At 38.3% G+C, this 14,205-nt stretch overlaps 1 pseudogene; it reads right to left on the bottom strand.

Annotated features, from left to right (window-relative positions):
- Positions 1-10,812: 10,812 nt before the first annotated feature.
- On the bottom strand, positions 10,813-10,931 carry LOC118608531 (annotated as a pseudogene).
- Positions 10,932-14,205: the final 3,274 nt, after the last annotated feature.

Raw genomic sequence — 14,205 nt, 5'->3', positions numbered from 1 at the left:
TCCAAGCAACTCCTACCATTCCAGGCTCTTAGAGAGCCCCTATAAACTCAGGTTCTCAGCATATCAGGGTGCCTGCCAGCTCCTGCAGTCCCAGGTGACTCAATGGCCAATGTATCTCCAGGCAGCTCCCTTGGCTCCAGATTCCTAGAGGGCTCCTGTGAACCCAGGCTCCTGATTCACTCCAGTGCCTGTCAACTCCCTTGGCCTCAGGCAGCTTCAGTAGCCCCAAGTTTCTGGCCAACGCTAGTGTGGGCTGACATGTGTAGCACCAGGTTACAGTGGACTCTCATGAACCTCAACACCAGCCAGCTCCTATCACGACTGATGGTTCCTGGCAAGCTCCATGAAACCCAGGCTCTTGGTATATCCCAGCACCAGACAGACCCCACAGTCCTAGGTGAATCCTGGGTCCTCAGGCTTCCAAACGATGCCCATTAACCCAGTTTCCAATGGGTAACCTTTGAACCTAGGGTTCCAGTTGTGCCCAGCAACAAGCTGAGTACCACTGTCTCAGGCTTTCGACCCACCCCAACACCCAGCTGCCCAATGACTCCAGCAGGAGGCCTGTTCATGGACACCACCAGACTGCCAACACCAAATTACTGGACAAGCTGACTGGTGAAGGGTGAAGCCAATCTGTAAAGACTGGAAGAGGTGCCCATGTCTTCAAGTGCACAGACACCAATGCGAGACCAAAAGAATTATTAATAATCAAGGAAACACGACACCACTATAGGAAACTAATAAAATTCAGTGGATGAAAAAGAATGAGTATAGGGAAAAGATTATAGTGGGTTCTGGTTCTTAAATAGAAAGTTTTTTTTCCTGTGCTTTCTATAAAATATAAAATGCGGATTCTAAAATTTCTCATTATTCTGTTTAAAACTTATAAGAAAGAATTACTTCCAATGATGAAAAAATAATGTGACTGCCACCCCCTCTCACCACAAGACCTTTGCATGTGCTATTCCCTCTGCTTCAGTGTCACTTTACCTCACCTAGTTAACTCATACTCAGCTTTGAATTCTTGATTTAAATATGACTTTCCTGGGGAGCCTTTCTTGACCTCTCAGTCAAGCATATGTTTTCAAAGAGCTATGTGGCTCTTTTGCCAGGACTTATTACACTCACAATTTTAAATCTATTTGTCTAAATATTTCATTAAAATGTGGTGCAAAGTAAATATTCAATAGATATTTCTTAAGTAAATGACTGAATAAATGCAGTCTTTGAAAAATATAAACTATAACAAATCAATTTGTCTGATTTTTTTAGTAATAAATAAGACTTTCTTATATGATAGAGAATTGTACTGTTCAAATTACCACCCTAGAACTCTTTTTTGAGAAATTCCTTCAGAGCTTATAATATATGTTTTCTAACTTATTCCTTCTTCGAGGATAGAAATGAGTCTTGGAAACAACAAAAGCTGTCATTTGTCTATTGCGCCTTAGGGAAAACAAAAGAATTTAAAAGGTGGCTAAACAAGCAGGGTATCACTATTTTAAGATCAAATTGAGCCATGATCTTAAAACTGATATTCTTATATGGCTTATAACCTGCTTCTGAAGACAATTAGCAAAAGAGTTATACACATGATTAAATATTCTCCCCAAACTGTCTAAGTTCTGGGTGCACTCTTTCTAAAAAATCTTATTGCCTAATGTTACATCTACCTGCTTCATTTGAGGTCTAGGAAATGAATGGTGAGCATTCAAATATATGGCAGTTCTCTATATTTTGCTGATGTACATGGAAACTTAAAGTCGCTCCTATATTACCATCACCTATACCATTGTTCTTGTCCTCTGTATTCTTTAAGCTACTATAGTCTAAGGATGATGATAGGATCACAGTAATAGTCACAAAATATTGTTCTGCCTCTGCTCATTCTATAAAAATGATAACCCAATCCCATCCAGACATCTTCCAAATATTTCTGGGAACACACAGGGATTATTTCTCATGTGATCTGTAGCTATCCTATGGCATTTACAATTCCCTTTCTCCCTTCCGCCTCCCACCCGCTCTAACTCTCCTTGACCAGGTATTCTGTTACCACTAATGCCTGACAGAGGTACTACTTCCTATTCCGTACCTACCCATATCTACATCAAGTTTGCCACCGTCCACTTTGAAGGGTGTCGATATCTACAACAAAGGCGCTAATTCCTGTGCTGCTGAAACCACTGGCCTTGTCTTCTGTCTCTGCACCACTGGCACCACAGCTGTTTACAGAGAGCATTCTCATTTACTTAGGTCGGAATAACAACAGCCCTTTTAGCTTTTATTCAATGCTATTACAGCTTCTCAGGCTAAGTCTCAGGCAGGAGTCCAGATGCAATGGGCCAGAAAACAACCTGTGTTACAGTGCATGTACCAAATTGAGAAACCCTCTCATCTCAAACCATGGTCCACTGTTCTTTTAATCAAGCAATGCTGCCTCACTACTTTTTAATTAAAGCGAATGCTATATTTGGGACGTGATAGATATGTTTATGGCATAGATTGTGGTGATAGTTTCACTAGTACGTACTTATCTCCAAACTCATCAGGTTGTATACATTAAATATGTACAAATTTTTGTACATCAAATATATATATATATTTACTGATATTGATATATATATATATATAGTGCTTAAAAAATAAAATAAATAAAACTAGGGGAGTCTGCTCAAGATAGTGGAGTAAACAAATGCAGAGCTTGCCTCCTCCCATGACCATATTAAATTATAACTAAATTATGGAACAATCGCCCAAGAGAAACATCTGAAAACTAGGTGAACATATATCCTATAAGTAAAGATATAAAGGCAAGGCCACATCCAGACTAGTAGGACGAAAAGAAGCTCCAAACAGAGAGAGTTGGGCCCTCGCACAACTCTCTCTGACTTCAAGGCACTAATACTGCGGGCTCCAGCAGAGGCACAGTGACTCAGGAGGTACCAGAGACATACGGGGAGAGACTGAATTGTGTGGCTTCTGGGCAAGAGATGGAGAGACAGCCACCATTGTCCCTGTGTTGAGCCCTCCCTCCAAGCAGCCTGTGGGCAGGTGTAATCTTTCCTGGGTTGAGCCCTCGCCACATGCAGCCAAATCTGAATCCAAATTGGTCAGGTGAAATCTGATCGCCCCACCCAACTGACACACCAATAATGGCCCTTTTGACTATGGGCAGCCTACCCTGGCCCATGCTACAGTCTTTCTTTGACAACTCTCAGGCTGTGGCTAGCCTCCGTGTGCTCTGAGTCTTTTGCTGAGTGGCCCTAAGCTCAGCACTTGCATCAAACTTTAATCTGCATAAGTTGGTAAACACTTCGCCCAACCCTAGGACCCCTCTGAGACCTCACCTCATTCGACTCCCTTACCACAGAAGGATTTTATAGAAACTGAGCCTTATGGGCAGCCAGCAGGTGGTGGCAGGCTTTGGGGTGCCCTGGGCTTATTGCTGAACTTCCTAAAGGCCAGTACTGGTGATGACCAGCCTCAATTCAAAATTAGGATACTCTCACACACCTCCAAGTCTAGCACAGGCAGCAATCAACCATGGAACACTTTGTACCCACTACCAGATAGCCCTGGACCAATCACAGGCAGCAGTTGAACTTGGCCTGTGTAAGATCCTCTTCCAAGAGGCCCCAGAACCAGCACACCCAGTGGCTGGCTCAAAACATAACAGAATACACCTAATTAGCCCCCAAAGCAGCACACCTAAAAAGTGGTATTTTGGGGCACCAGAGACTGCTGGGGAAAATTCCACTCTGTGGGGTCAACACTCACACAGCATCTCATATACTGTGCTCATGACCAATACCCACAGCTAGTAACTCTTAAGGTCAGTCCTACCCGCCAATATGTCAATAGCTGTCAAGTCTCAACTACAACAGAAGGGCACACACAATCCATGCAATAGACACTCCTAGAGCATTCACTCAGGATATCAAAAAGACTACCACTGGGACCCACAGGACATTTACTACATAAGGCCATCCTGACGAGACTGGGAGACAGAGTAAATCTGCCTAATACATAGAAACAAAGAGAGTCAGGCAAAATGAGGAAACAACAAAAAATGTCTCATATTAAAGAACAGAAGAACACTCCAGAAAAAGAACTAAATTAAATGGAGCCAAGCAATCTATCAGACACAGAGTTCAAAACAATGGTTATAAGGATGTTTAAGCAACATAATGAGAATTTTAACAAAGATATAACAAGCATTAAGAAAGACATAGAAAACATAAAAAAGAACTATTCAGAGATGAAGAATACAATAACTGAAATAAAGAACATGCTAAGAAGGAATCATCAGCAGACTAAATAAAGCAGTGGATTGACTCAGTGATTCAGAATATGAGCTTGCAGAAAACACCCAATAGGAAAATAAAATTTTAATTTTTTTAAAAAATGAGGATAAATTAAGGGAACTCTGGGAAAACATCAAGCATAACAATATTTTTATCATAAGTGTACCAGAGGCAAGAGAGAGAGAATAAGAGATTGAAAAACTATTTGAAAAAATAATGACAGAAAAAGTTTCTAATCTGGCAAAGGAAATAGAGTACAAGTCCAGGAAGAGCAGAGAGTTCCTAAAAAGGTGAACCCAGAGAGGCCCACACTAAGACACATCATAATTAAAATGCCAAAAAGTTAAAGACAAAGAGATACTCTTAAAATCATCAAGAGAAAGGCAGTTAGTTACTACAAGGGAGCTTTCATAAGAATGTCTGCAGATTTCTCAACAGACCCTTTGCAGAACAGATTGGCAGAAATTATTCAAAGTGATGAAAAGCAAGGACCTGCAGCCAAGACTATTTTATCTAGCAAGGTTAGTATTTAAAATTGAAGGAGAGACAAAGAGGCAAGAAAAAGCTAAAGGAATTAATCACCACCAAGCCAGTATTACAAGAAATGTTAAAAATATTAGAAGAAGAAGGAAGAGGAGGAGGAGGAGGAGGAAAAGAACAAATATATATGTGAATAATAAAATGCCAATAACAATGTACCTATCGATAATCACTTTCAATGTAACTGGATTAAAGGCACCAATCAAAAGACATTGAGTATATAATGGATAAGAAAACAAAATCCATACATACACTGTCTACAAGAAACCCACTTCAGATCAAAAAACACACATGGACTAAAAGTAAAGAGATGGAAAAAGATATTTCCTGCAAATGGAAATGGGGGAAAAAAGCTGAGGTAGTAATACTCGTGTCAAATAAAATAGACTTCGAAACAAAGACTATAAGAGAGTAAAAAAGGACATTACATAATGATAAAGGGATCAACCCAACAAGAGGATATAAACCCAGTAAACATATATGCAACCAACTTAGGTGCACCTAAGTATATAAAGTAAATATTGACCAACATGAAGGGAAATATCAGCAGTATTACAGTCATAATAGGGAATTTTAATACCTCATTGATACCAATGGACAGACCTTCCAAACAGAAAATCAACAAGAAAACAGTGGCCATAAAAGACAGACCAGACCAGATAGATTTAATTAATATTTTTAGAGCATTTCACACCAAAGCAGCAAAATGTACATACTTTTTGAGGGTACATGAAACATTTTCCAAAGAGACCAATGTTATGCCACAAAACAAGAATCAACTTAAGAAGGTGAAAATCATATCAAGCACCTTCTTTAAACACAATTGTATAAACTAAAAATCAATTACATGGGAAAAACAAAACAAAACAAACAAACCCATGAAGACTAAATAACATAATATTAAATAATGAATGAGTTAACAATGGATCATGGAAGAAATCAAAAGATACCTTGAGACAAATGAAAATGAAACCACAATGACCCCAAATCTGTGGAACACAGCAAAAGCAGTCCTAAGAGGGAAATTCATAGCAATACAGGCTTACTACAAGATACAAGAAAAATCTCCAATAAACGATCTAACCTTACACTTAAAGGAACTAAAGAAATGCAGTAAACAAAGCCCAAAGTGAGTATAATGGAAATTATAAAACCCAGAGTGGAAATAAAATAAACTGAGTCTAAAAATTTATACAGAGAAGATCAAAAGCTGATCGATGGGATCAAAAGCTGTTTCTTCGAAAAGATGAACAAAGTTGATAAATATTTAACCACATTCATCAAGAAAAAAAGAGAGAAAACCCAAATATTGAAGATCAGGAATGAAAGAAGAAGTGTCGACTGACACCATTAAAATACAAATGATTATAAGAATATACTACAAATAATTATCCCAACAAATTGGAAAATCTAGAGGAAATGGATAAATTCTAGAAACATGAGATCTCCCATGACTGACTTAAGAAGAATCAGAAATTCAGAGCAACAATATTGAATCATACTCAGAAAACTCCCAACAAACAAAAGTTCTGAATCTCGTGGTTTCCAAGGTGAATTTTAACAAAATAAAAGAAGAATTTATACTTTTCCTTCTTAAACTATTTCAAAAAATTTAAGAGGAGAGAATAGACTCCTAAGCTCATTTTGTGAGGCCACCATTATCCTGCTATCAAATGCAGATAAAGATACACACACACCAATATCCTTCATGAGCAGAGATAGAAAAATTTTAAAGAAAATATTAGTGAATAGAATTTAGAAATACAATAAAAAGATAATATCATAATCAAGTGAGATTTGTTCCTGGGATGCAAGGTTGGTTCAATATCCACAAATCAAATAATGTGATACATTACGTAAACAAAATGAAAGATAAAAATCATATGATTATATTAATAGATACAGAAAAAGCATTTGACAAATTCCGGCATCTATTTGCGATCAAAACTTTCAGTAAAGTGGAAATAGAGGAACTATACCTCGACATAATAAAGGTCATATATGACAAACCCACAGCTAAAATCAATGGGGAAAAGCTAAAAGGTAATATGTCCACTTTCACCACTTTTTAAAAATAAATTTATTAATTTAAATTAGTTTCAAATATACAGTACATTAGTTAGACATCTATAATGTTCATGAAAAGATCCACCCAATTGCTCCCTCCTTCCCAAGGCCCTCAACTTAACCATCATATTAATACTAACTGCATTCCCTCTGCCATGCTCCCCATGCCCAACTATAAACTACTAATTTATACTTCTTTAACCCTTCACCCCATTATCCCAGCCTCCCAACCCTCTTCCCCACTGTCATCAACTTGTCCACTATATTTGCGAGTCTGTTTTTGATTAGCTTGTTCATTTTATTCCTTACATACCACATATAAGTGGAATCATATGGTATTTAGCTTTCTCTGTCTGACTTATTTCACTTAGAATAATAAGCATAATAACCTCTAGGTCCATCCATGCCATTGCAAATGGTAGGATTTCATTTTTTTAATGGCTGAATAATATTCCATTGTATATATATATATATATATATGAACCATAATTTCATTATCCAATCATCTGTTGATGGGCATTTAGGTTGCTTCCATATCTTGGCTATTGTAAATTGTGCTGCCATGAATATTGGAGTGCATAGATCTTCACGAATTATTGTTTTACTTTTCTTTGGATAAATACCCAGAAATGCAATTGCTGGGTCAAAAGGTATACCCATTTTTAATTTTTTCAGGAACCTCCATACTGTTTTCCACAGTGGCTGTCCCAATTTGCAATCCCATCAACAATGTATGAGGGAGGGTTCCTTTCTGCATCCTTGCCAGCACTTGCTGCTTTTTGATTTATTGATGATAGTCATTCTGGCAGGTGTGGGGTGATATCTCATTGTGGTTTTAATTTCCATGTCTCCGATGATTAGTGACACTGAGTATCTTTTCATATGTGTGTTAGCCATCTGTTCAGGTCTTCTGCCTATTTTTAAATTGGATTGTTTGGTTTTTTGTTGTTGAGTTGTATAAGTTCTTTATAAATTTTGGATATTAACCTTTTATCAGATGTATCATTAGCGAATATCTTCTCCCAAACAGTCGATTGTCTTTTTGTTTTGTTGATAGTTTCCTTTTCTGTGCAAAAACCTTTTAGTATGATTAGTCCCATTTGTTCATTTTTTCTTTTGTTTCCCTTGGCCAAAGATATATATCTGAAAAGAAATTCCTGTTAGTAATATCAGAGAGTTTACTGCCTATGTTTTCTTCTAAAAGTTTTATGGTTTCGGGTCTTACATTTAAATCTTTAATCCATTTTGAGTCTATTCTTGTATATGGTGTAAGAAGATGGTCAGGTTTCTTTTTTTACATGTATCTGTCCAATTTTCCCAACATCATTTTTTGAAGAGGCTGCCTTTACCGCAACGTATATCCTTACCTCCTTTGTCATATATTAAATGAGTATGCAGGTGTGAATTTATTTCTGGGGTCTCTATTCTTTTTCATTGATCAATGTATCTGTTTTTATGCCTGTACCATGATATTTTGATTACTGTAGCCTTGTAGTATAGTTTGATATTAAGTAGTGTGATATCTCCAACTTTGCTTTTCTTTCTCAAGATTGTCATGACTATTCGGGGTTTTTTATGGCTCCATTTAAATTTTAGGATTATTTGTTCTAGCTCTCTGAAAACTACCATTGCTATTTTGACAGGAATTGCATCAAATTTATAGACTGCTTTGGGTAGTATAGCCATATTAACAATGTTGATTCTTCCTACACATGAGCACGTTATATGCTTCCATTTATTTGTATCTTCAATTTTTTTCAATGACATAATTTGATTCCCAGGTATTTGATGGTTTTAGATGCAATTATAAATGGGATTGTTTTCTTAATTTCTCTTTCTGAAAGTTCATCAGTGGTGTATAAAAATGCCACTGACTTCCGAGTATTTTTTTATGTAGCCTGCTACCTTACTAAATTTATTGATCAGTTCTAACAGTTTTTTGCTGGAATCTTTAGGGTTCTCTCTATACAGTATCAAGTCATCAGCAAATAATGAGAGTTTTGCTTCTTTTTTTCCAATTCAATGCCCTTTATTTCCTTTCTTGTCTTATTGCTGTGGCTAAGACTTCCAGTACAATGTTGAAGAGAAGTGGTGAAATTGGGCATCCTCATCTTTTTCCTGATCTTAAGGAAAATTCTTTTAGCCTTTCCTCATTGAGTATGATGTTAGCTCTAGGTTTTTCATATATGCTAGATGTAGTTTCATTTGTTTATTATGTTGAGGAATGTTCCCTCTATTCCCACTTTCTTGAGAAGTTTTATCATAAATGGATCCTGGATTTTGTCAAATGCTTTTTCTGCATCTATTGATATGATAATATGGTTTTGATCTTTCGATTTGTTAAAGTGATGTATCACATTAATTGATTTGCGGATATTGAACCAAACTTGCATCCCAGGAATAAATCCAACTCGATCATGATGTATGATTTTTTATTGTATTGCTGAATTTGTTTTGCTAATATTTTGTTGAGGATTTTTGCATCAATGTTCATAAGAGATATCAGCCTATCATTTTCTTTTTTTGTAATGTCTTTGATTTTTGAATCAAGGTACTGGTGGCCTCATAAAAAGAATTAAGGAGTCTTCCCTGATCTTGATTTTTTTGGAATAGTTTGAGAAGAATAGGTGTTAATTCTTTTTGAATGTTTGGAAAAATTTGCTTATGCAGCCTTCTGGTCCAGGACTTTTACTTTTGGGGACGTTTTTAATTACTGATTCAATTTCATTGGTGGTATTTGGTCAGTTCAGATTTCCTGTTTCTTCTGGACTCAATCTTGGGAGATCGTATGTTTCTATGAGTGTCCAGATTGTCCAATTTGTTGGCATATAATTGCTTGTAGTATTTTCTTATGCTCCATTGTATTTCTGAGGAGTTCATGGTTATTTCTCCTCTTTCATTTCCGATTTTATTTAATTGAGTTCTCTCTCTTTTTTCCTTGATGGGTTTGGTTAAGGGTCTGTCAATTTTGTTTATCCTTTCAAAGAACCAGCTCTTGGTTTTATTAATCTTTGCATTGTTTTTCTAGACTCTAGTTCATTTATCTTCATTTTGATCTTTATTATTTCCTTCCTTCTATTCACTTTGGTCTTTGTTTGATATTCTTTTTCTAGTTCTTTTAATTGTAAGGTTAGATTGTTTATTTGAGCTTTTTCTTGTTTTTTGAGGTAGGCCTGTATTGCTATGAATTTCCCTCTTAGGACTGCTTTCGCTGTGTTCCGTCAATTTTGAGTCATTGTGTTTTTATTTTCATTTGTCTCTAGGTATCTTTTGATTTCCTCCTTGATCTCATTAATAACCCATGCATTGTTTAGTAGCCATGTTACTTAGCCTCCATCTGTTTGTGTATTTTCCAGGGTTTTTTTTTGTAGTTGATTTCTAGTTTCATACCATTGTGATCAGAGAAGACGGTTGATTTTATTTCAATCTTCTTAAATTTATTGAGACTTGATTTGTGTTCTAACATGTGGTCTATCTTCTAAAATGTTCCATGTGTACTTGAGAAGAATGTATATTTTACCACTTTGGAGTTAAGTGGCCTGAAAATATCTATTATGTCCATGTGTTCAAGTGTATCTTTCAGGCCCATTGTTTCCTTGTGGATTCTTTGCCTGGAAGATCTGCCCATTGGTGTCAATAGGGTGTTAAATTTTCTTACTATAAGTGTATTACTATTGATCTCTTCTTTTATGTTGGTCAATAATTGCTTCATGTATGTAGGTGCTCTTATGTTTGATGCATGTATGTTTACTAGGGTTACATCCTCTTGATTTACCAATCCCTTTATTATTTTATAATGCCCTTTTTGTCTCTTATTATAGCCTTTGTTTTAAGTTTTGGGTTTTTTTGGGGGGGTTGTCTTGGATTTTTGTTGTTGTTTATTTGTTTTTTTAAAGGTTTACAGCACCTGGTATTCCAAGGTGGTCTCCCATCGAAGTACTAACCAGGCCTGACCCTGCTAAGCTTTCGAGATCAGACGAGATCTGGCACATCCAATATAGCGTGGCTGTAGACTATAGCCTTTGTTTTAAAGTCTATTTTATCTGATATAAATATTGCTATTCTGGCTTTTTTTTCATTTCTGTTTGTATGAAATATCTTTTTCCATCCCTTTACTTTCAGTTGGTGAGTGTCGTTTTATCTGACATGGGTCTCTTTTAGACAGCATATGCATGAGTCTTGTATTCTTATCCATTCGGTTACCCTATGTCTTTTAATTGGAGCATTTCATACATTTACATTTAAAGTGATTACTGATAGGTACATCTTTACAGTCATTTTATTATTCATATTTGTTATTGCTATTTTTTTACCCCTTCTCTTTTTATAGAAGACCCTTTAACATTTCTTCTAATGCTGGCTTGTTGGTGATGAATTCTTTAAGCTTTTTTTCTGTCCAGGAAGCTCTTTACTCACCTTCCATTTTACTAGAAAGCCTTGCAGGGTAGAATATCCATGGTTTTAGATTCTTGTTTTTCATAACTTTGAATATTTCTTGCCATTCCCTTCAGACCTGCAAAGTTTCCATTGAAAAGTCAGCAAACGTTCTTATGGGAGCCCCCTCGTTAACAACCAGCTTCCTTTCTCTTGCTGCTTTTAAGATTCTCTCTTTGACTTTGAACTTTGATATTTTAATTATGATGTGTCTTGGTGTAGGTCTCTGAATTCCTCTTGTTTGAGACTCTTTGTGCTTCCTGAACTTGTATGTCTAATTCCTTTGCCAGGTTAGTGAAGTTTTCTGTCATTATTTCTTCAAATAGAGTCTCAATCCCTTGCTTCTCTCTTTCTCTTCAGGTACTCATGTGATTCAGATATTTTTACACTTTATGTTGTCCCAGAGGTCTCTTAAACTATCCTCATTTTTTAATTTTTTTTTCTTTTTGTCATTCTGATTGGGTGTATTCAGCTACCTCGTCTTCAAATTCACTGATTCAGTCTTCCGCTTTGTCCAATCTATTGTTGAATCTTTTAGTGTATTCTTAATTTCTGTTATTGTATTTCTCATTTCTGTCTGGTTCTTTTTTATGGCTTCTATGTCCTGTTTTATGCTCTCATTGTGCTTATCATTTCTTTCCATAAGTTCGTTGAGCATCTTTATAACCACTATTTTTAACTCTGACCCTGGTAGGTTGCCTACCTCCATTTCATTTAGCATATTTTCTGGACTTTTCTCTTGTTGTTTCATTTGTGGCATGTTTGCTTTCTCATTTCACTAGCCTCTCTGTGTTTGTTTCTATGTGTCAGGAATATTTGTTTCATCTCTTACCCTTGGCCAGATGGCCTAATGTGGAAGGTGTCCTGTGTGGTCCCAATGGTACACTTTCCCTGATCCCTTATGCTGGGAGCTCTGGAGGTGACCTTTGTGTGGGTTGTGTGTGATCTGTTGTCGCCAAGCCTTTATTGTCGTTAATAGATCATTGGGTGGGATTAACGTTCAGGCTAATTTTGGGAATTGGCTGCACTCTCAGGATGAGAGTTGTTGTGTGGGGGCTTACCCCACTGAGTGGGGTTTGCCCTAGCAGCCTTGTATACTTGTGGCGACCACTCTGTGTGTATCACTACTGGAACTAGTCAGGAGTTGCTCCATTGTGGTCTGGTGCCAGCCTCTAGGTGCATTGGGATTGTGGCTTCTTGGAAGGGGCGCCCCATAAGCCAAGGTCAGACATTGCTTTTGATTGCTCAGGGCTACCCTGGGAGAACTACAAAGCAATCTGCTGATGGTTGTTTACTATGCTGGATCTATAGGTAAGTGGAAGAGACAACACTGTAGGCAGCTCTCGGTTATCCCCTGTCCCTGACCTATGGCAGTTTAGCAGAGGGACCAGTGCTCCTTGAGGCCTGATACAGCCAATCAGTTACCTATAAGTCTCTGAAACTGGATGAGCCTCTGGGTGATATAAATGCTGAGTGGCCCAGGGACCCTGGGAGTCTTCTGGGTCTAGTGAATAAATTTTCCCATGCTACAGAAGTGTTAGTTTACATGCCTATGCTGTCTCTGTGGCTCGCTGTGCAAGTTTCCACACATATCAAGGTCAACTGCTGCCCACCCTGGGTCTAAATGCACTACCCCAGAGGAGAGACAGCTGCCTATCAATGTGCAGTGGGCACGTTGTGTACCGAATGGGGCAGGAGCTCAGGTAGTTAAGTACCATCAGGCCAGTACAGACCTCTGGAAACCCCTTAAGATATATTGCAGCTCGTACAGGCAGCAGTGGTCTGTATACAACTGTTTTCTTCGAAATGCGCTCACTGGACTAGCCAAGGTCTGTTGCCTGCACTAACTGCTCAACCCCAAAGCCAAGCAGGGCACAAAAGGCTGCTTGTCAATGTGCTGCAAGCACTTTTTGACTTGGGAGAAGTGGGATCTCAAGGCAACAAGTCCGTTCAGCTGATACAGCCTGTTTTGCTGCAACATCTGTGCCTGGGAGTTCCTGCTGTAGACCCAGATCACAGTGAGACCAGCTGCCATCAGGGGCATTCCCACAGACCCCTGTGTTTCCTGGACACAATATTGCAACTCTTGCAGGCAATAAAGGTCTGTCTGCCATTGATTTCCATGTAGTGACCGCCCCCCTGTGCCAGCCAGTTTGTTGCCTGTGCGTATTAAGCGATCATGGGAGGGGAAGGGCAGGGTTGAGTCAGTTCACTATCAATGGGCCACCTGGATCAATTTGTAGATAGGGTGGTGCAGGGTCTCAGAGAGACAATGGCAGTCAGATCAATATAGCCTCAGTTTTGTTGCAAATTTAGTAACTGTTGTGAGTTTCCACAGATGACCTAGATCACATCAAGACCAGTTGCTATGGAACTTGCCCATAGGTCCCTGATATCTGCCCAAGTTCATTTTGGCAGCAGCAATCTGCCTGACCCTATCTCTGAAATTGGTCTCATAACACTGGTCACCTGCTGGGAATATAAATGTGTCTCACAGCACTGTCTGCTGTTATTAGGATTAGAAATGGGCTCAGAATGATGGCCACAACACTGTGAATACTTGGCTCTGAATTACTGGAAGCAGGGCCTGGCATCCATCCAGGAACAACTTCCCCTGGCAGTCTGCAGGTTAGACAGGATAGGCTGATCCCTTAGGACCAGAGCTTCCTAATGGCTCTGTGGGTGGGGTCTGCATGGTTAAGCTGGCGTGGTCTGTAGGTTACCCTATAGGGGGATCAGACTAAGGCAAAATTGTGGCTGCATTTCCAGCCCTTGTTCTGACTTCAAGTAATGGAGACTTTTTCAGAATGAATCCTGCGCGAGCCTCTGACTCACCACTGGTGTCCCAGGTGAG

This window comes from Rousettus aegyptiacus, unplaced genomic scaffold (genome assembly GCF_014176215.1).
Source record: "Rousettus aegyptiacus isolate mRouAeg1 unplaced genomic scaffold, mRouAeg1.p scaffold_m13_p_9, whole genome shotgun sequence".
Classification (NCBI taxonomy): domain Eukaryota; kingdom Metazoa; phylum Chordata; class Mammalia; order Chiroptera; family Pteropodidae; genus Rousettus; species Rousettus aegyptiacus.
Note: the sequence above shows the minus strand (reverse complement) of the source record. Positions and strands in the feature narration are given on the sequence as shown.